A 20,781-nucleotide genomic window follows, 5' to 3' on the forward strand; every position below is an offset into this window, starting at 1 on the left:
CTAATTGTAGGCTTTAATTGCAATAATTATTTACAAGCCTAATTAAAGCAGTCAGAGTCTGAGGGAGTTTGTGAGTGCCAGTTCAAGGCATCAGGCAGTCTGGAGTTGGTTCAGTCTGTCAGGGGGGAGATAGTAAGACAACAGACAGTGGTGGTGGAGGGGAGGATGTCGTGCTGCCATCATTATTGTTTGTCATCTAATTGTAGGAGGCAGTGGTGCTGTGTATGTGTCTGCGTGTCTCTCTCTCTCGCTCTCTCTCTCTCTCTCTGTTTTTCTCTCTCTCTCTGATTTTCTCTCTCTCTCTGTTTTTCTCTCTCTCTGTTTCTCTCTCTCTGTTTTTCTCTCTCTCTGTTTCTCTCTCTCTGTTTCTCTCTCCCTCTGTTTTTCTCCCTTTCTCTCTCTCTCTCTCTCTGTTTCTCTCTCCCTCTCTCTCTCTCTCTCTCTCTCTCTCTCTCTCTCTCTCTCTCTCTCTCTCTCTCTCTCTCTCTCTCTCGCTCTCTCTCTTTCTCTATGTGCTCAAAGCAGGTCCTATTCCCCAGCCTGCCCCTCTCTCTCTGTCTCTCTCTCTGTCTCTCTGTCTGTCTACAGCTACAGTCTGCAATGCATAATGACTCTCTCCTCCTCTGTTGTGAGTGTGGACAATAACAACAACAACTTCAGTGCTCTTGAAATATCTCCCAGCGGTGTCTTAGTCCTGAGGCGCTATGGAGAATGCTATAGCTGTAGAGGAGAGAGAGAGAGTGGACGGTGTACACCATGTGTATCCTGTACATACGACTAATAAAAACTGAAACTGAATTGAAACGAAGTACTCTCAGCCTGCCAACGCTACAGGTGTGTCTGTGCCTAGAGGTGTGTGTGTGTGTATTAGGTGTGTGTGCATGCACTGAGCAGGCCTTGGGTTCGTCTGGTCTGGTTTGGCAGGCTAGTGGGAGGTCCGGTACGATCCTGCCAGCCCGGTGGCCTGCTTTCCTGTAACCGTGGGCTGCCTGGCGCAGGACGACAAGCTACTAGACCTGCATCATATGCATCACACTGTCTCAGGTCTCCAATTCACACATGCGTATAATACACACATGTACATGTGTGAAATAGGACAAATATAAGCACCCACCAAATTGTTATTATCATATGCTGTGTGTCTGGTCTCCAAATGGTTGTGCTGCAGTGGGAAACACAGAGCGCTGTGAGAGTTGATCGTTTTCCTGCTGAACACAGTGGTGGTGACGGCTCTGACCTTATTCTACCCAGAATACAGCAGCAGCTAGGAGCGAGAAACAACAGCCCAGTCCCCCTCAATTATTTGTCTCTCCGTCTCTCTCCCTCCCTCCTCTTCATCCCTCTCTCTATCTCATCTGACTTTACTCTCTCCTCTTCATCCTCTCTTTGTCTGTCTCTCTCCCTCCCTCCTCTTCCTCCCTCTCTCTTTCTCATCTGACTTTACTCTCTCCTCTTCCTCCCTCTCTCTTTCTCATCTGACTACTCTCTCCTCTTCCTCCCTCTCTCTTTCTCATCTGATTTTACTCTCTCCTCTTCCTCCCTCTCTCTATCTCATCTGACTTTACTCTCTCCTCTTCATCCTCTCTCTATCATATCTGACTTTACTCTCTCCTCTTCCTCCCTCTCTCTCTCATCTGACTTTACTCTCTCCTCTTCCTCCCTCTATCTCATCTGACTTTACTCTCTCCTCTTCCTCCCTCTATCTCATCTGACTTTACTCTCTCCTCTTCCTCCCTCTATCTCATCTGACTACTCTCTCCTCGTCCTCCCTCCCTCTATCTCATCTGACTTTACTCTCTCCTCTTCCTCCCTCCCTCTATCTCATCTGACTTTACTCTCTCCTCTTCCTCCCTCCCTCTATCTCATCTGACTTTACTCTCTCCTCTTCCTCCCTCCCTCTATCTCATCTGACTTTACTCTCTCCTCTTCCTCCCTCTATCTCATCTGACTTTACTCTCTCCTCTTCCTCCCTCTATCTCATCTGACTTTACTCTCTCCTCTTCCTCCCTCTATCTCATCTGACTTTACTCTCTCCTCTTCCTCCCTCTATCTCATCTGACTACTCTCTCCTCTTCCTCCCTCTCTCTATCTCATCTGACTTTACTCTCTCCTCTTCCTCCCTCTCTCTTTCTCATCTGATTTTACTCTCTCCTCTTCCTCCCTCTCTCTATCTCATCTGACTTTACTCTCTCCTCTTCATCCTCTCTCTATCATATCTGACTTTACTCTCTCCTCTTCCTCCCTCTCTCTCTCATCTGACTTTACTCTCTCCTCTTCCTCCCTCTATCTCATCTGACTTTACTCTCTCCTCTTCCTCTCTCTATCTCATCTGACTTTACTCTCTCCTCTTCCTCCCTCTATCTCATCTGACTACTCTCTCCTCGTCCTCCCTCCCTCTATCTCATCTGACTTTACTCTCTCCTCTTCCTCCCTCCCTCTATCTCATCTGACTTTACTCTCTCCTCTTCCTCCCTCCCTCTATCTCATCTGACTTTACTCTCTCCTCTTCCTCCCTCCCTCTATCTCATCTGACTTTACTCTCTCCTCTTCCTCCCTCTATCTCATCTGACTTTACTCTCTCCTCTTCCTCCCTCTATCTCATCTGACTTTACTCTCTCCTCTTCCTCCCTCTATCTCATCTGACTTTACTCTCTCCTCTTCCTCCCTCTATCTCATCTGACTACTCTCTCCTCTTCCTCCCTCCCTCTATCTCATCTGACTTTACGCTCTCCTCTCTTTCTCCCTCTATCTCATCTGACTTTACTCTCTCCTCTTCCTCCCTCTATCTCATCTGACTTTACTCTCTCCTCTTCCTCCCTCCCTCTATCTCATCTGACTTTACTCTCTCCTCTTCCTCCCTCCCTCTATCTCATCGGACTTTACTCTCTCCTCTTCCTCCCTCTATCTCATCTGACTTTACTCTCTCCTCTTCCTCCCTCTATCTCATCTGACTTTACTCTCTCCTCTTCATCCTCCCTCTATCTCATCTGACTTTACTCTCTCCTCTTCATCCTCCCTCTATCTCATCTGACTTTACTCTCTCCTCTTCATCCTCCCTCTATCTCATCTGACTTTACTCTCTCCTCTTCATCCTCCCTCTATCTCATCTGACTTTACGCTCTCCTCTTCATCCTCCCTCTATCTCATCTGACTTTACGCTCTCCTCTTCATCCTCCCTCTATCTCATCTGACTTTACTCTCTCCTCTCTTTCTCCCCTCTATCAGAACAGGACCGCCGGGAGGACTCATCCCACAATGCCTCTCTCGCCGTCTCTCATCTCTCTCTCTGTCTCTCCACCCCGACAGAGCCGTCAGACAGATCTGTAGTGCTTGATGAACTGAGTCTACATGTTCTGTCCTGTTCAGCGTTGTCCGTTCAGTCTGAAGTCTCCTCTCTCTTCTCTCCAAGCAGAGGTGAAATGCAGAAGGCTTCTCATAGTGATTTGTCGTAGTATCGTAGAGGCCTGTTTTTGATTGAACGTTTGTTTTAACAGGGAGTCAACACTGAGACCGAGGGTCTCATTTCCAGGTGATGCCTGTGTACACAATACACATCAATATACTATATACACATTTAAAACTACACATGCATAAATACATGTTAAAATACACCAAAAATACGCAAAAACACAATCAAAAACAACAGTTACATTTCTCTGCGAAACTGAGAAACACTCTAAACTGCCTGAGCAGCACCAGAACATCCAATTTGAATGAAATCTGCAAATTGTTCAAGCAGTGGGGTGCATTAAAACGAAAAGCGGATTTACCTCTTTGGGTTGAGACCTGAGGAACATCAGGAGTTAACCAACCCTGTGAAAGTGTGAGGTAACTCATGTTTTTATTGATATGCTAATGTGCTGTTTGTGTAGAGAGTAGAGAGATGCAGAGTGGCTACAGGCTCCATTCTGCCTGTATCTCCTCTAGACCCCCTGATTGGCAGGGCCACGGAGATGACGTGACACGTTATTGGCAGACAAGTGCTGTTTGATAGGATGCAAATCAGTCAGTGTGTGTCTGTGTTGTGTGTTGTGTGTGCGGGCGTGTGTGTTAGTGATGCGCGGGTTGACTCATTAACCCTCTGTCTCCGGGTTATATCCGCCGGGCATGTTTAGGGTCATGAAATATTGTGTAATTCTTGTGGCGTTCATATCTATACACTCTTAGAATAAACGCTGCTATCTAGAACCTAAAAGGGTTCTTCGGCTGTCCCCATAGGAGAACCCTTTGAAGAACCTTTGTTGGTTCCATGTAGAACCCTTCCCACAGCGGGTTCTACATTGAACCCAAAAGGGTTCTACCTGGAAGCAAAAAGGGTTTTGCCCGGAACCAAAAAAGGGTTCTCCTACGGGACAGCCGAAGACCATGTGTATGTGACTATGCGTGTGTGTGTGTGCTCATGCGTGTGTGTGTTGTGTCCCTATGCAGCAGTAATTCTAGTGTAATAGCTAGCGGTATAAGGAAGAGCCGGAGGCTGGTTAATGGAAGTCGCTGGAGGAGAGCTCAGTGCTGAGCCGGTCTCATGCAGGGAGAGCCTAGAGAGAACACATTCTCACAGTCATCTACGCAGGTACTTATGCATACCCTCACAGATAAAAGATGAATGTGGATCACTGTATATCACATCGTATCCGCCATGCAAAATGTAGGACAAATAATATGAGAAGGGGTATGGAGTAGATAAGGCCAGTGATTTAAAGCAGAGCCACAGAGAGGCAGACAGCCTGGTGAAATATTAGCTCTGCACTTGAAAATGGGATATTTGATAACGGCAGGACCAGAGTGCAGTGAGATATTTGGTCCTGACAAGATCAGAGTTGTGTAATTGAAAGGGCCACAGGATGATGGATGTGGTGGAGAGATGTTCAGTTAGAATCCTGCTGTGAGGGTTTTGTGGTAGAGAAAGAGCATCAGCTCCATACTGTGTGGTTTCAGCCTGCTGTAGCAAAGCCTCGTGAGTTGCAGACCTCATTGACATTTTAGTCATTTAGCAGACGCTCTTATCCAGAGCGACTTACAGGAGCGATTAGGGTTAAGTGCCTTGCTCAAGGGCAAAACGACAGATTTACACCTCGTGACCTTTTGCTCTTATCCACTAGGCTACCTGTCGACCATTGTACATGTAGCTTACTGTACTGTATATAATCGGCTAAATCAATTCTTCTGAGAGAGAATGTTTATTTTGCACCCTGCGGTATCTAAAGCTAGAGAGAGAGAGCGAGAGAGAGTGAGAGAGAGAGAGAGAGAGAGAGAGAGAGAGCGAGAGAGAGAGAGAGAGAGAGCGAGAGAGAGAGAGAGAGAGAGAGAGAGAGAGAGAGAGAGAGAGAGAGAGCGAGAGAGAGAGAGAGAGAGAGAGAGAGAGAGAGAGAGAGAGAGAGAGAGAGAGAGAGAGAGAGAGAGAGAGAGAGAGAGAGAGAGAGAGAGAGAGAGAGAGAGAGAGAGATCTCATTATATTCTCTCCTATAACACCTCATCAAACAAAGAGACTGGGGGACTTTCTATTTTTCTTTCTCTCTCTTTCTTCTGCTCTCTTTCTCTCTCTCTCTTTACCACCACACACACATGTTCCTATATTCCCCAGCCTTCCATGGTATAGTAGTGAATTAAGAGAGTCATACACGTGGTGGTAGGAAACACACCCAGTAGTCGTACTGGTCAGAGAGGATCAGGTGAGGAAGGAACAGTCCTCGTCTGTGTGATGTCCTGCTGCATCACATGTGGTGAAAGAGAGAGAGAGAGAGAGAGAGAGATGCACTTCCTAGCCTCCTTCCAAATGTATGAGCATGTTAGAGACACATATTTCCCTCAGACCCATAAAGAATTAGAAAACAAATGCAATTTTGATGAACTCTCATATCTATTGGGTGAAATACCACAGTGTGCCATCACAGCAGCAAAATAGGTGACCTGTTGCCACAAAAAAATGGGCAACCAATGAAGAACAAACAGCATTGTAAATACAACCCATATTTATGCTTATTTATTTTTCCCTCTTGTACTTCAACTATTTGCACATAGTTGCAACACTGTACATAGCCGTAATATGACATTTCAAATGTCTATTCCTTTTAAACTTTTGTGAGTGTAGTGTTTACTATTAATTTCTGATTGATTATTTCACTTTTGTTTATTATCTGCTTCACTTGCTTTGCCATTGTTTCCCATGCCAATAAAGCCCTTTGAATTGAATTGAATTGAGAGAGAGAACGAGAGAGAGAGAAAGGGAAAGAGAGAGACCGGGAAAGAGAGTGAGGGAAAGAGAGAGACAGGGGTATTGTGGAGGGATCTGAGTAGAATGTCTCTGTGCCACCTGAGCCTGGTTGGTTGTCAATCCCCCTCTACTAACACCCCTCCCTCCCATCCCTCGCTGCCCTCGTCCTCACATCCTGCTGCTCTCCGCACCATAGCCCCACACCTCACCCCAGCCCTCCACACACACCCCAACCCAAAGCCCCACAGCCCAGCTAGCCACCGGAGCAGTGGGGTGGGGTGCAGCCAAACCCACCATCTGTATGTACACCACGCACTGTGGAGGAGGGAGCGACACAGAGACAAAGAACAAACAAACACGCACATACACACAAAGGCAGACGTGTCAACAAAGACGGTAATATCTGAAAATAACACTAACACACACACACACACACACACACACACACACACACACACACACACACTGAGACACACACTGAGACACACACACACACACTGAGACACACACACACACACACTGACACCCCCCTCTGCTACACCAGAATGCCCTTCTCTGTCTGGCTAGTCTGTCTAAATCAATACCCCCCTCGCCGACAGACAACCCTGAGCGTGCCGGGGAGGCTCCCTCCTCACAAACACACAAACACACACACACATACACACACACACTCCCTCCCTCTCCATCACAAGCCTGTTGATGGGCGGCTGTGTTATTAACTCTTCACATGCAGACTGGAGAATGGTACTCATTACTGGTTACAGTGTCAGAGGAAGAGAGGCAGATGCAGGGTCCACGGAGACAGACAGACAGACAGACAGACAGACAGACAGACAGACAGACAGACAGACAGACAGGCAGGCAGGCAGGCAGGCAGGCAGGCAGGCAGGCAGGCAGATGCAGGGTCCACGGAGAGAGACAGACAGACAGACAGACAGACAGACAGACAGACAGACAGACAGACAGACAGACAGACAGACAGACAGACAGACAGACAGACAGACAGACAGGCAGGCAGGCAGGCAGGAAGGCAGGCAGGCAGGCAGGCAGGCAGATGCAGGGTCCACGGAGACAGACAGACAGACAGACAGACAGACAGACAGACAGACAGACAGACAGACAGACAGACAGACAGACAGACAGACAGACAGACAGACAGAGGCAGATGCAGGGTCCACGGAGACAGACAGACAGACAGACAGACAGACAGACAGACAGACAGACAGACAGACAGACAGACAGACAGACAGACAGACAGACAGACAGACAGACAGACAGACAGACAGATGCAGGGTCCACGGAGACAGACAGACAGACAGATATGGGCATCAGGGATGAAGAACAGACAGCTATGTATCTTTATTCAGTTCCTTCCAACAAACCTGTTAAGAGCCATCATTCTCTCCCTAGCTCCATAGTGTAGAATGATCTGTCTTCAAACTACTCCCATTCGTCAATACTCTATCACTCTCTATGCTGAACTCTACTCCTGGAGGTAGGATACATCAAGCCTGGTTCTCTAACTGCTTTAACGTTTAGAGACGAGACTCCTTGTTCCAGCCCCATCATTCATAACCACTTTGAATGACCAGAACTGACTACGGCGGTCACATACAACAGTGTGGTGGGGCCACTTCTGTCTCTCTCCGTCTGTGTGTATGATGGAGAGGTAGTGAATGACTGAGAGGAGGAGCGCCAGGTAGCAATCAGCCGCGGTGTGACGGCGGCCACCGCCCCCTCCATTACAACGCAACTTCCCACAGTGCTCTGCTGCTTGAGCCGCTGTCTGCTGCGAGGACAAGAGAGGGGACGGAAGTTATGCTGAGAGTCACAGTGAGAGGGTCGGGATGCACCCACACACACACCCTGCTCTCTTGTACACCTCCTAAATGCCAGCATGGCTCTATAATCTTAGAGGGAGGCCAGAGGGGTCTGGACACTCAGCGTGGGAGTGCCATCTATGTAATTCCCTCCTCTTACTGTAGCCCCCTGACTGAATTACAGAACAAAGAAAGGAGAGGATTTCCCACAGTGGCGACGGTATGCAATGGAGAGACCGGGACCTGCTTTCTGCCTGCTCTGCTCTGGTCTCCTCTGCTCTGGTCTCCTCTGCTCTGGTCTCCTCTGCCCTGCTCTGGTCTCCTCTGCTCTGGCCTGCTCTGGTTTCCTCTGCTCTGGTTTCCTCTTCTATGGTCTACTTTGCTCTGGTCTCCTCTTTTATGGCCTGCTCTGGTCTCCTCTGCTCTGGCCTGCTCTGCTCTGGTCTACTCTGCTCTGCTCTGGTCTCCTCTGCTCTGCTCTGCTCTGCTCTGGTCTTGCTCTGCTCTGGTCTACTCTGCTCTGCTCTGGTCTACTCTGCTCTGCTCTGGTCTACTCTGCTCTGCTCTGCTCTGCTCTGCTCTGGTCTCCTCTGCTCTGGTCTACTCTGCTCTGCTCTGGTCTACTCTGCTCTGCTCTGGTCTACTCTGCTCTGCTCTGGTCTACTCTGCTCTGCTCTGGTCTCCTCTGCTCTGGTCTACTCTGCTGTGCTGTGGTCTGCTCTGGTCTGCTCTGGTCTACTCTGCTCTGCTCTGGTCTACTCTGCTCTGCTCTGGTCTCCTCTGCTCTGCTTTGGTCTACTCTGCTCTCTATGTGATCCCTGCCTGCCTCACCCTCCTCTCTTTCTTCCTCCCTCTCCCTCTCCCTCGTTCCCTTTTTTTCCCTCTATGAGGGAGGAATATTCTGCTGCTACAAAGTAAAGAAATAGATCATCTATATTCGCTATTCTGCAGCAACCTTTGAGATGTCAGATGAGCTAGTGGAGGTGTGTAAGTAGTGGGTGTTAAACCTCCCCGTGTCTTTGTAGAGCTCTATGAAACTATGGCAAATGTTGGAGGAGCTTTCTCTCTCTCTCTCTTTCTCTCTCTCTCTCTCTCTCTCTCTTAGTGTCTGATACAGTACAGGACTACTGTTCACCTGCAAATACCACAAATACATGATTCTGCTGCTGGTTCATGTTGCATTTTTTTTAACTTCTCAACAAAACGTTTATATTTTTTGTTCCGTTCCACTGTTCCAACCAGCAAAATAAAGTTCTGAAATAGTTCGGACCCCAGAAAAGTACCAGTTCTTATTGTTATTTTCTGTTCCTTTTTTAACCTATTTTGTACATTTATACTGAACAAAAATTGAAACGCAACATGTAAAGTGTTGGTCCCATGTTCCATGCGCTGAAATAAAAGATCCCAGAAATGTTCCATATGCACAAAAAGCTTATTTCTCTCAAATGTTGTTTACATCCCTGTTAGTGAGCATTACTCTTTGCCAGATAATCCAGCCACCTGACAAGTGTGGCATATCAAGAAGCTGATTAAACAGCATGATCATTACACATGTGCAACTTGTGCTGGGGACAATAAAAGGCTTTGTTACACAACACTATGCCGCAGATGTTTCAAGTTTTGAGGGAGTGTGCAATTGGCAGGCTGACTGCACGAATGTCCACCAGAGTTGTTGGCAGAGAATTGAATGTTTATTTCTCTACCATAAGCCACCTCCAACGTTGCTTTAGAGACTTTAGCAGTACGTCCAGCTGGCCTCACAACTCGCAGATACGTGCAACCACGCCAGCCCAGGACTTCCACATCAGGCCTTTTTCACCTGCTGGATCGTCTAAGACCAGCCACCTGGACAGCTGATGAAACTGAGGAGTATTTTTGTCTGTAATAAAGCCCTTTTGTTGGAAAAAAATGCATTCTGATTGGCTGGACCTGGCTCCCCAATGGGTGTGCCTGGCTCCCATGTGGGTGGGCCTATGCCCTCCCAGGCCAACCCATGGCTGTGCCCCTGCCCAGTCATGTGAAATCCATAGATTAGGGCCTAATGAGTTTTATTTCAATTGACTGAATTCCTTATATGAATTGTAACTTAGTAAAATAGTTGAAGTTGTCGCAGGTTGCGTTTATATTTTTGTTCAGTATAGCTCATTAAATTACTTCACCAATCAGTGCGGATAGAGCAGGCAAGCATGTTGTTTAAATGTAGCCTATGACACAAGATGCGACTGAAATTGTGCAGGTGGGGAAGCCCTGGGCATATTGTTATGACATGCATTATCCAAATTAGGGTGTAGAATTATACCTAGTAGGAGCGGCTTCTATGGAGGAATTTTTGATGTCCTTTAAGCTAGCTAGCTAACAACCTTTTGTTTGCAGAGTAGCAGCAGAATTAAAAACACATCTTACCATTTTGGAGTTAATAAATCCAAAGTGATACGTGATAACTAGGCCTATTGTATCCTTAACTAACATTGAACAAGTTCATACATTCTTCTGTAGCTAAATAAAAACCTCTCTGCCTATCTTCTGAAGCACGTGTGCAACGTCAGAACAGTCAGTAGCCTATGGCAACGTCAGAACAGTCAGTAACCTATGGCAACGTCAGAACAGTCAGTAACCTATGGCAACGTCAGAACAGTCAGTAACCTATGGTAACGTCAGTACAGTCAGTAACCTATGGTAACGTCAGTACAGTCAGTAACCTATGGTAACGTCAGTACAGTCAGTAGCCTATGGTAACGTCAGTACAGTCAGTAACCTATGGTAACGTCAGTACAGTCAGTAGCCTATGGTAACGTCAGTACAGTCAGTAACCTATGGTAACGTCAGAACAGTCAGTAACCTATGGTAACGTCAGAACAGTCAGTAACCTATGGTAACGTCAGTACAGTCAGTAACCTATGGTAACGTCAGTACAGTCAGTAACCTATGGTAAAGTCAGTACAGTCAGTAACCTATGGTAACGTCAGTACAGTCAGTAACCTATGGCAACGTCAGAACAGTCAGTAACCTATGGCAACGTCAGTACAGTCAGTAACCTATGGTCACGTCAGAACAGTCAGTAACCTATGGTAACGTCAGAACAGTCAGTAACCTATGGTAACGTCAGTACAGTCAGTAACCTATGGTATCGTCAGTACAGTCAGTAACCTATGGTAACGTCAGAACAGTCAGTAACCTATGGTAACGTCAGTACAGTCAGTAACCTATGGTAACGTCAGTACAGTCAGTAACCTATGGTAACGTCAGAACAGTCAGTAACCTATGGTAACGTCAGTACAGTCAGTAACCTATGGTAACGTCAGTACAGTCAGTAACCTATGGTAACGTCAGTACAGTCAGTAACCTAAGCTTCGGAGGGGCAAGTAGCCTAAACATGCACACACACTGGCAAAGACTTTCAGCTGGCAGGCAGATACTAGGATATGTTTCTGAGTGACTGACTGAGGGCTTTGCATAGGCGTTTTGTTGTGTTTTTTGGGGGAGACTAGAAAAAATGCCTGGAACGTAAAAGACCATTATTAACCGGTTCCCATGCTTTTAAAATTATGGTTATTTTCCGGAACAGTATGGATCACTTTCGTTCCTGTTCCGTTTCTGTTCCTTGAATAATTACATTATTTTCCGGTTTTCAGTTCTGTTCTCTGAACCTGTTCAAACCCCTGTGTTGCATTATTTAGAACCCATTAACGCGTGAGTAAATCAATGTGTTTGTACATCAGCGTTTTTCAGTGTGTAGCGTTATGATGAGACGAGAGAGGTAGAGAGAGAGGTAAAGAGAGGACTGGATGTGCAGTTGTGCACACAAAACAATATATTGTTTTTGGTGAGCATACATGTCTGTTTTTCTATGCTTTGTCTCCAAGGGGGTGTCTGTTTCAGTAGTGGGGTTGTCAGAGAGGTTATTGAGTATTTACGTGTGTGTGTGTGTGTGTGTGTGTGTGTGTGTGTGTGTGTGTGTGTGTGTGTGTGTGTGTGTGTGTGTGTGTGTGTGCCTGTGGGCCTCGCTGCACAGTGGTCTTCACCATGCTCTCTGACACAGATGGAGCTTCCCTCTCCAGCTCACCTCTCCTCCTGCCCTCCTCTACCTCTCCCCCTACCTCTCCCCATGCCCTCCCCTACCTCTCCCCATGCCCTCCCCCTACCTCTCCCCCTGCCCTCCACTACCTCTCCCCCTGCCCTCCCCTACCTCTTCCCCTACCTGTCCTCCTGCCCTCCCCTACCTCTCCCCATGCCCTCCCCCTACCTCTCCCCATGCCTTCCCCCCTACCTCTCCCCTGCCCTCCCCTACCCTACCTCTCCACTCTGCCCTCCCCCCACCTCTCCCCCTGCCCTCCCCTACCTCTCCCCTGCCCTCTCCACTCTGCCCTCCTCTACATCGCCACTCTGCCCTCCCCTACCTTTCCCCCTTAACTCTCCACTCTGCCCTCCCCTACATCTCCACTCTGCCCTCCCCTACATCTCCACTCTGCCCTCCCCTAACTCTCCACTCTGCCCTCCCCTACATCTCCACTCTGCCCTCCCCTAACTCTCCACTCTGCCCTCCCCTACATCTCCTTTCTGCCCTCCCCTAACTCTCCACTCTGCCCTCCCCTACATCTCCTTTCTGCCCTCCCCTAACTCTCCACTCTGCCCTCCCCTACATCTCCACTCTGCCCTCCCTTAACTCTCCACTCTGCCCTCCCCTACATCTCCACTCTGCCCTCCCCTACATCTCCTTTCTGCCCTCCCCTACATCTCCTTTCTGCCCTCCCCTAACTCTCCACTCTGCCCTCCCCTACATCTCCACTCTGCCCTCCCTTAACTCTCCACTCTGCCCTCCCCTAACTCTCTCCCTGCCCTCCCCTACACACTTAGAAATAAAGGTTCCAAAATGGTTCCGCGGCTGTCCACATAGGAGAACACTTTTTGGTTCCAGGTAGAACCCTTTTGGCATTAACACTGGAGTGATGGATGTGCATCTAATCCATCTACCTTGCGGATCTGTTTGACAATTTGCACATTCAGATCAAAATGATTGTTCATTAATATCATCACCCCTTTTGAGTTTCTTTGCCAATGTTCTTTAGTATATTTTGCCCCCCCCCCCAGTCCTTTTTCCACACAACTTTATCTAAAGTTGCTCAATGAGTTTCCTGTAAACAAAAGATATTATATTCCTTCTCTTTTAGTCAGGTAAATACTGATGGTCTTTTCTTTTTGTTTTTCTCCAGGCCTGGGCAATTCCAGTCCTCGGGGTCCTGATTGGTGTCACACGTCTCCCCCATCCCTAGCAAACACAGCTGATTTAAACTAATTGCATTTTTAACTGAAGATCATGATTGGTTGATTATTGGAGTCAGGTGTGTTAGCTGGGGCTGGGGCAAAAGTGTGACACCAATCAGGCCCCCGAGGACTGGAGTTGCCCAGGCCTGTGCCATTACAAATATAACTGGCTATACTTATTTCACCAATTACCATAATGAGATACAAGTTTCAATACATTTATCATAATATATGTTTGTAAACTTACAATTAAAAAGTACCCTAATGATTGAGTGTCCATATAGCTGTACCATGATATTTGCATTGCTACTAAGTAAACCTCCAATTATTCTCTACTATTCCACCCGCTAAAACTTCCCCTCATCCCAAGTTTGGTTGTTGTCCCAGTGACCGGCAGAACACCCCCGTCCCCCCGCATCCCAGGGCCCCTGAGAGACCGGGACCCATCCTTCACCCACAGAACAGAGTACCTTGGTTATGTAAAGTCATAATTATCATTATTCAGACCAACTGGGTTCAAACGGCGGTCATCAGATGCCACGCGGCAGGCCTCCCCTCTCGGCAGGCCTCCTCTCCTTTCTCCTGTCTGTCAGTCTGTTGGCTCTTTCTCATGCCAGAGACATCCACAGTGTGAAGAAGGGAGGATGGGCAGCTTGGGGCTTTAGCACTGTCTATCTGGGGTCAGGGATGGCAGGCTGGGGCTGGCACTGTCTGGGGCAGGTCTCTCCAACCCTGTTCCTGGAGAGCTACCGTCCTGTAGGTTTTCGCTCCAACCCTAATATAGCGCACCTGATTCTAATAATTAGCTGGTTGATAAGCTGAATCAGGTCAGTCACAACTGGGGTTGTAGTTAAAACCAACAGGAGGGTAGCTTTCCAGGAACAGGGTTAGAGAGCCCTGATCTGGGGTAAGAGGGGTGGCAGAGTGGCATGCTGACTGACTCCTCAGGAGGGATAGTGGGTAGTTGGAGCTCATTGGCTCTGCTTGGCCGGGCAGCAATGGTGGCGCTGTGCCCGCTGTGGCCTACTTTCACACTGCTATGATGTCACCGGACCCATGTGTGCCAGGGGGCACAATCTCCTCTCCTCCTCTCTGCTCTATTTTTCTTGTTTTATTTTCCTCTGAACTGGCAGAGCTGCTCTGTCAGAGCGTATTCTTGTTAGTGTGTGTGTGCGCGTGTTTGTGTGCGTGCGTGCGTGTGTGTGTGAGACCGTGCGTTCTTGTTCGTGCGCCCCTGTGCGTTTGTGTTTATATCCGTGCACGTGTGTATTTACATGTGTACGTGTGTTCGTGCTTCTGTAAACCAACTGGTCTTTTTATAGTCATCTTGACTAGGCCTTGTGGCTCTGTAGTGTCTAAATCAGGGGTGTCAAACATACGGCACGCAAGGGGGACCAATCCGGCCTGCGACTGGTTTGAGTAAAGAAAATAAACGTGTATGAACTCAATATACTTCAAAATGACTAAAACCAAATCAAAACCGTGTAGAAATGATCGACCAATATGATGGACCTACATTCATACAGTTTCTGATAATAATCACTAGACAGTCAATGGACTGACATTCATACAGTTTCTGATAATAATCAGTAGACAGTCAGTGAGCGTAGCAAATGCAGAAAACGATCGATAGAAGACAATTTTCTTTACATTTTGACATAAAGGAAATGTAAGCAATTTTCAGTGCAGCCCTCCGGACCTCGTTGAAGACAGAATGCAGCCCCCAGGGCAAAATGAGATCGACACCCCTGGTCTAGATGGTTCAATTGAACCAAATCTACGGGCTCAGCCCAACTCCATTAAACCAAAACAACTAACATCTCTGTGGAGGACAGGAGCTGCTCTATGTCATCACACCTCACGGAGAGAGGAAAGGAGGGGAGGAGGGGAAAATCTACGGTAATGTCTCCTCACCTCTCCTCAGAACTCTTCAATTCCAGCAGAGCTACAGCTGTCCCTAATCTGCTATTCAATAGTCTACAAAAAAACTTACAGTACACAGAAAATACATCCTACTCTCTGGCATGTAATGCATGCAGGATGTAGACATATATAGTACCTCTGACATGCAGGATGTAGTCATATATAGTACCTCTGACATGCAGTATGTAGACATGTATAGTACCTCTGACATGCAGTATGTAGACATATATAGTACCTCTGACATGCAGTATGTAGACGTGTATAGTACCTCTGACATGCAGTATGTAGACGTGTATAGTACCTCTGACATGCAGTATGTAGACGTGTATAGTACCTCTGACATGCAGTATGTAGACGTGTATAGTACCTCTGACATGCAGTATGTAGACGTGTATAGTACCTCTGACATGCAGTATGTAGACGTGTATAGTACCTCTGACATGCAGTATGTAGACGTGTATAGTACCTCTGACATGCAGTATGTAGACGTGTATAGTACCTCTGACATGCAGTATGTAGACGTGTATAGTACCTCTGACATGCAGTATGTAGACGTGTATAGTACCTCTGACATGCCGTATGTAGACGTGTATAGTACCTCTGACATGCAGTATGTAGACGTGTATAGTACCTCTGACATGCAGTATGTAGACGTGTATAGTACCTCTGACATGCAGTATGTAGACGTGTATAGTACCTCTGACATGCCGTATGTAGACGTGTATAGTACCTCTGACATGCCGTATGTAGACGTGTATAGTACCTCTGACATGCAGTATGTAGACGTGTATAGTACCTCTGACATGCCGTATGTAGACGTGTATAGTACCTCTGACATGCAGTATGTAGACGTGTATAGTACCTCTGACATGCAGTATGTAGACGTGTATAGTACCTCTGACATGCAGTATGTAGACGTGTATAGTACCTCTTACATGCAGTATGTAGACATGTATAGTACCTCTGACATGCAGTATGTAGACATGTATAGTACCTCTGACATGCAGTATGTAGACATGTAAAGTACCTCTGACATGCAGTATGTAGACATGTATAGTACCTCTGACATGCAGTACATACTGACATGCAGTATGTACAGTGAGGGGAAAAAAGTATTTGATCCCCTGCTGATTTTGTACGTTTGCCCACTGACAAAGAAATGATCAGTCTATAATTTTAAAGGTAGGTTTATTTGAACAGTGAGAGACAGAATAACAACATACAAATCCAGAAAAATGCATGTCAAAAATGTTATAAATTGATTTGCATTTTAATGAGGGAAATAAGTATTTGACCCCTCTGTAAAACATGACTTAGTACTTGGTGGCAAAACCCTTGTTGGCAATCACAGAGGTCAGACGTTTCTTGTAGTTGGTCACCAGGTTTGCACACATCTCAGGAGGGATTTTGTCCCACTCCTCTTTGCAGATCTTCTCCAAGTCATTAAGGTTTCGAGGCTGACGTTTGGCAACTCGAACCTTCAGCTCCCTCCACAGATTTTCTATGGGATTAAGGTCTGGAGACTGGGTAGGCCTCTCCAGGACCTTTATGTGCTTCTTCTTGAGCCACTCCTTTGTTGCCTTGGCCGTGTGTTTTGGGTCATTGTCATGCTGGAATACCCATCCACGACCCATTTTCAATGCCCTGGCTGAGGGAAGGAGGTTCTCACCCAAGGTTTGACGGTACATGGCCCCGTCCATTGTCCCTTTGATGCGGTGAAGTTGTCCTGTCCCCTTAGCAGAAAAACACCCCCAAAGCATAATGTTTCCACCTCCATGTTTGACAGTGGGGATGGTGTTCTTGGGGTCATAGGCAGCATTCCTCCGCCTCCAAACACGGCGAGTTGAGTTGATGCCAAAGAGCTCCATTTTGGTCTCATCTGACCACAACACTTTCACCCAGTTGTCCTCTGAATCATTCAGATGTTCATTGGCAAACTTCAGACGGGCATGTATATGTGCTTTCTTGAGCAGGGGGACCTTGCGGGCGCTGCAGGATTTCAGTCCTTCACAGCGTAGTGTGTTACCAATTGTTTTCTTGGTGACTATGGTCCCAGCTGCCTTGAGATCATTGACAAGATCCTCCCGTGTAGTTCTGGGCTGATTCCTCACTGTTCTCATGATCATTGCAACTCCACGAGGTGAGATCTTGCATGGAGCCCCAGGCCGAGGGAGATTGACAGTTCTTTTGTTTTTCTTCCATTTGCGAATAATCGCACCAACTGTTGTCACCTTCTCACCAAGCTGCTTGGCGATGGTCTTGTAGCCCATTCCAGCCTTGTGTAGGTCTACAATCTTGTCCCTGACATCCTTGGAGAGCTCTTTGGTCTTGGCCATGGTGGAGAGTTTGGAATCTGATTGATTGATTGCTTCTGTGGACAGGTGTCTTTTATACAGGTAACGAGCTGAGATTAGGAGCACTCCCTTTAAGAGTGTGCTCCTAATCTCAGCTCGTTACCTGTATAAAAGACACCTGGGAGCCAGAAATCTTTCTGATTGAGAGGGGATCAAATACTTATTTCCCTCATTAAAATGCAAATCAATTTATAACATTTTTGACATGCGTTTTTCTGGATTTTTTGTTGTTATTCTGTCTCTCACTGTTCAAATAAACCTACCATTAAAATGATAGACTGATCATTTCTTTGTCAGTGGGCAAACGTACAAAATCAGCAGGGGATCAAATACTTTTTTCCCTCACTGTAGACATGCATGTGTAGTATCTTTGACATATTTGCCAAAGGGCATGTCAACAAAGACCCTATACAGAGTCCGATGGAGTGGTTGTTATTCTCTAGACCAGATGTGTACCTGCAGCTCTCCAATCCCAACCATAGATCAGGTCCCTATGACCCCCCATGACAGACCCACTCCACAATCAAGCTCTGTGTGTTTGCTCTCTCTCTCTCTCTCTCTGTTTTCTGGTCGGATTGTCTCCAGCATACTCCCTCTCTTTACTTCTGACAAGGAGAGGAGAGGAGAGGAGAGGAGAGGAGAGGAGAGGAGAGGAGAGGAGAGGAGAGGAGAGAGAGAGAGAGAGAGAGAGAGAGAGAGAGAGAGAGAGAGAGAGAGACTAGGAGTTAGAGGCTGTATATTATATATGGTCCCTGTGGTGGCCTCAGAGCTGAGAGAGTGGTCAGTGTGGTGAATGTCAGAAGGGGAGAGTGGATTTGTGTGTGTGTCAGTGGGGGTGTGTGTGAGCGACGGGATGTAGTAGAAGTGGCCCCTGGCCTTATGGAGTGTCTCAGTGGGTTTAGCAGACCAGATTACAGAGGGAGTGAGGGGAACAGGCAGGGTTAAGGCTGGTGGATGGGGAGTTGGGATATACAAGGTCACCAGCCATGGACTGGTCAATAGTAGATTGTTTGCCTTTTAGAATTGTTCTTTTCTCCCTCCCTCATTTCCTTTCTCTCCTTCTCTCTCTCTCCCCCCTCCCTCCCTCTCTCACTCTCTCTCCCGCTCTCTCTTTCTGAAAGCGAAGTGTGTGGATGGTGGATGATCGATGTGTCTCATTCCAGTGATGTGGTGGGCTGGCAGCTCGCATAAAACATGGATGGGGGTTGAGGGGTGTAAGGGTGGGGGGTGTAGGGGTGTAGGTGGCAGGCTGTCCCAGAGGTGCCAGCTGTTTACCACTCTGTGGAGGGGGGTGCCAGGCCTGTTGCCTTGGTAACGGCTGTTGGAAATGCTTCCTCTCTGCATTCCTGGCGACAGCAACGGTGGGTTTCTGAGTACTGGAACACATCTGGCAACACTCTAACACATTTTCTATCCTTTTATCTCCTTTTTCACTTTCTCCTCTCCCTCCATCCATCATAGAGGTGCAGTGTGCATGGCTGGGTCTCAGGACAGCACGGCCAATAGAGGGTTAGAATGAAATGACCGTTCAGAATGAACGTTTATCACGCATGTACAGAACCAGCTTAGAGGAATCCTCCAGCTTTCTAAATGCTCATATATTGTAATTCTCTGTTGTGTGCTGGTCCAAAGAGCAGTAACCTCTTTCCTGTGTGTGTGCTTGTGCGTCAGTGTTTCTGTTACGAAAATGTGGCGCGGAACACTTGACCAGCAGCTATTTAAGATATCGGACATTTGAGAAATGTACCAGACTGTTATGCATTGTGTGTATAACTCGATTAGTGCGTCCACCCGCTGTGCTCAGAATGACAGTCCCTCTTACAAAATTCTGATGAGCGCTTTGAAAATTTTAGAATAACTTTTTACATTAACTTTTCCTCAGCCAACAAGATGAGTAACGAACAACAAAACCACTAGCCTATTTATTTCATTTTTTAAAACTTTTATTTAACTAGGCAAGTCAATTAAGAACAAATTCTTATTTTCAATGACGCATAGGAACAGTGGGTTAACTGCCTTGTTCAGGGGCAGAGTTTTACCTTGTCAGCTCGGGGATTCGATTTTGCAACCAACGCTCCAACCTAACCTCAAGGCTACCTGCCACTAGGCTACCCATGTCAATCTACTATCCCCCATTGCAGAAAAGTTGACCTATTCTGTTGGTCAGCTCGTCGACAAAGAAATGGCCTATTCCAAACAGACTCGCAGACAGTTGTGGGACGATAGATCCCAAAATCATACATCCAGTAGGCCTAGGCTACATAAAAAAACGTTAGAAAGCCATGAGTCTGATGCAACAGATCAGAACGGTTATGTTAAAATGTTGATTAACTATTATTTCTTCACATTATAAGCGCAGCAATGTACACAAGGCGGTAGGCTACACGCAAATGTTTGTTCCATAATGCAATTAGCGGGAAAACGGGTTTCATGTGACGGAGAAGAAAATATCAGTTTGAAATGTAGAAGTAGGGGAGATCTAATATGAAACTAGCATGGGTTGCTAACATGACTAAGATTGTGCCTTTGGCTACTGGACAATTAAATAAGGTTTATATAAATGAAATGCCTCCACGGATATGGTCCAATTTTGTCTAGGCTACTTTGAAGCAAGGTAAGACATGCCTCATAATATGTAGTAAAACGTTCAGGTTTCAAAACAATTAAGTATGTGTTTTCAAAATGCATACGGCCTCCAGCTCATTGCGAAGTGGTGTGCAACGCGCTGAAGAAGCCTGCCTTCCGTTGCCTATGCATTTGATGTTTGATATGCAGCAGCTATTCGTGCTGTCTGACAGATTCTCCGCTAAGGTGCTCTATCTGTATGTTGAACGTGTGTGATAAATAAGATGCTTAACAGATATACTGTACATACGCAGCAATTTAATGAACCTATCGACCGATTAGCATGACCAGTTAAATGTATTTAAATCGACTGGTATTTCCATAAATAAAAAACATTATTTCGCTGTGGGATTTTTTTCTTCTTCTGGACAATTGGCCAGCGGCAATTTGATTAAATATCGTCCGAAAGCCAGCTATTACCGGCTAACGGGAACCCTGGTGTGTGTGCGTGCGTGCATTTACTCTGAGCCGACACGTCAGTCTTTCTCTGACGGTGCTGATGATCTGTCCTATGTGCTCTCTTTTCATATCTCCATCTCTCTCTTCATTCTCTCTCTCCTTCGTTCCGTTCTGACAGCTCTGTCTG

The 20,781-nt window shown here is 46.8% G+C and overlaps 1 protein-coding gene across 2 annotated transcripts in view; it reads left to right on the forward strand.

Moving 5' to 3' along the window:
• The window catches only part of plxna2 (plexin A2), a 304,923-nt gene that overhangs the window by 143,531 nt on the left and 140,611 nt on the right, over window positions 1-20,781 (forward strand). The window lies entirely within an intron of this gene.

The sequence above is a fragment of the Salmo salar genome, chromosome ssa13, assembly GCF_905237065.1.
Source record: "Salmo salar chromosome ssa13, Ssal_v3.1, whole genome shotgun sequence".
Taxonomy (NCBI): Eukaryota; Metazoa; Chordata; class Actinopteri; order Salmoniformes; family Salmonidae; genus Salmo; species Salmo salar.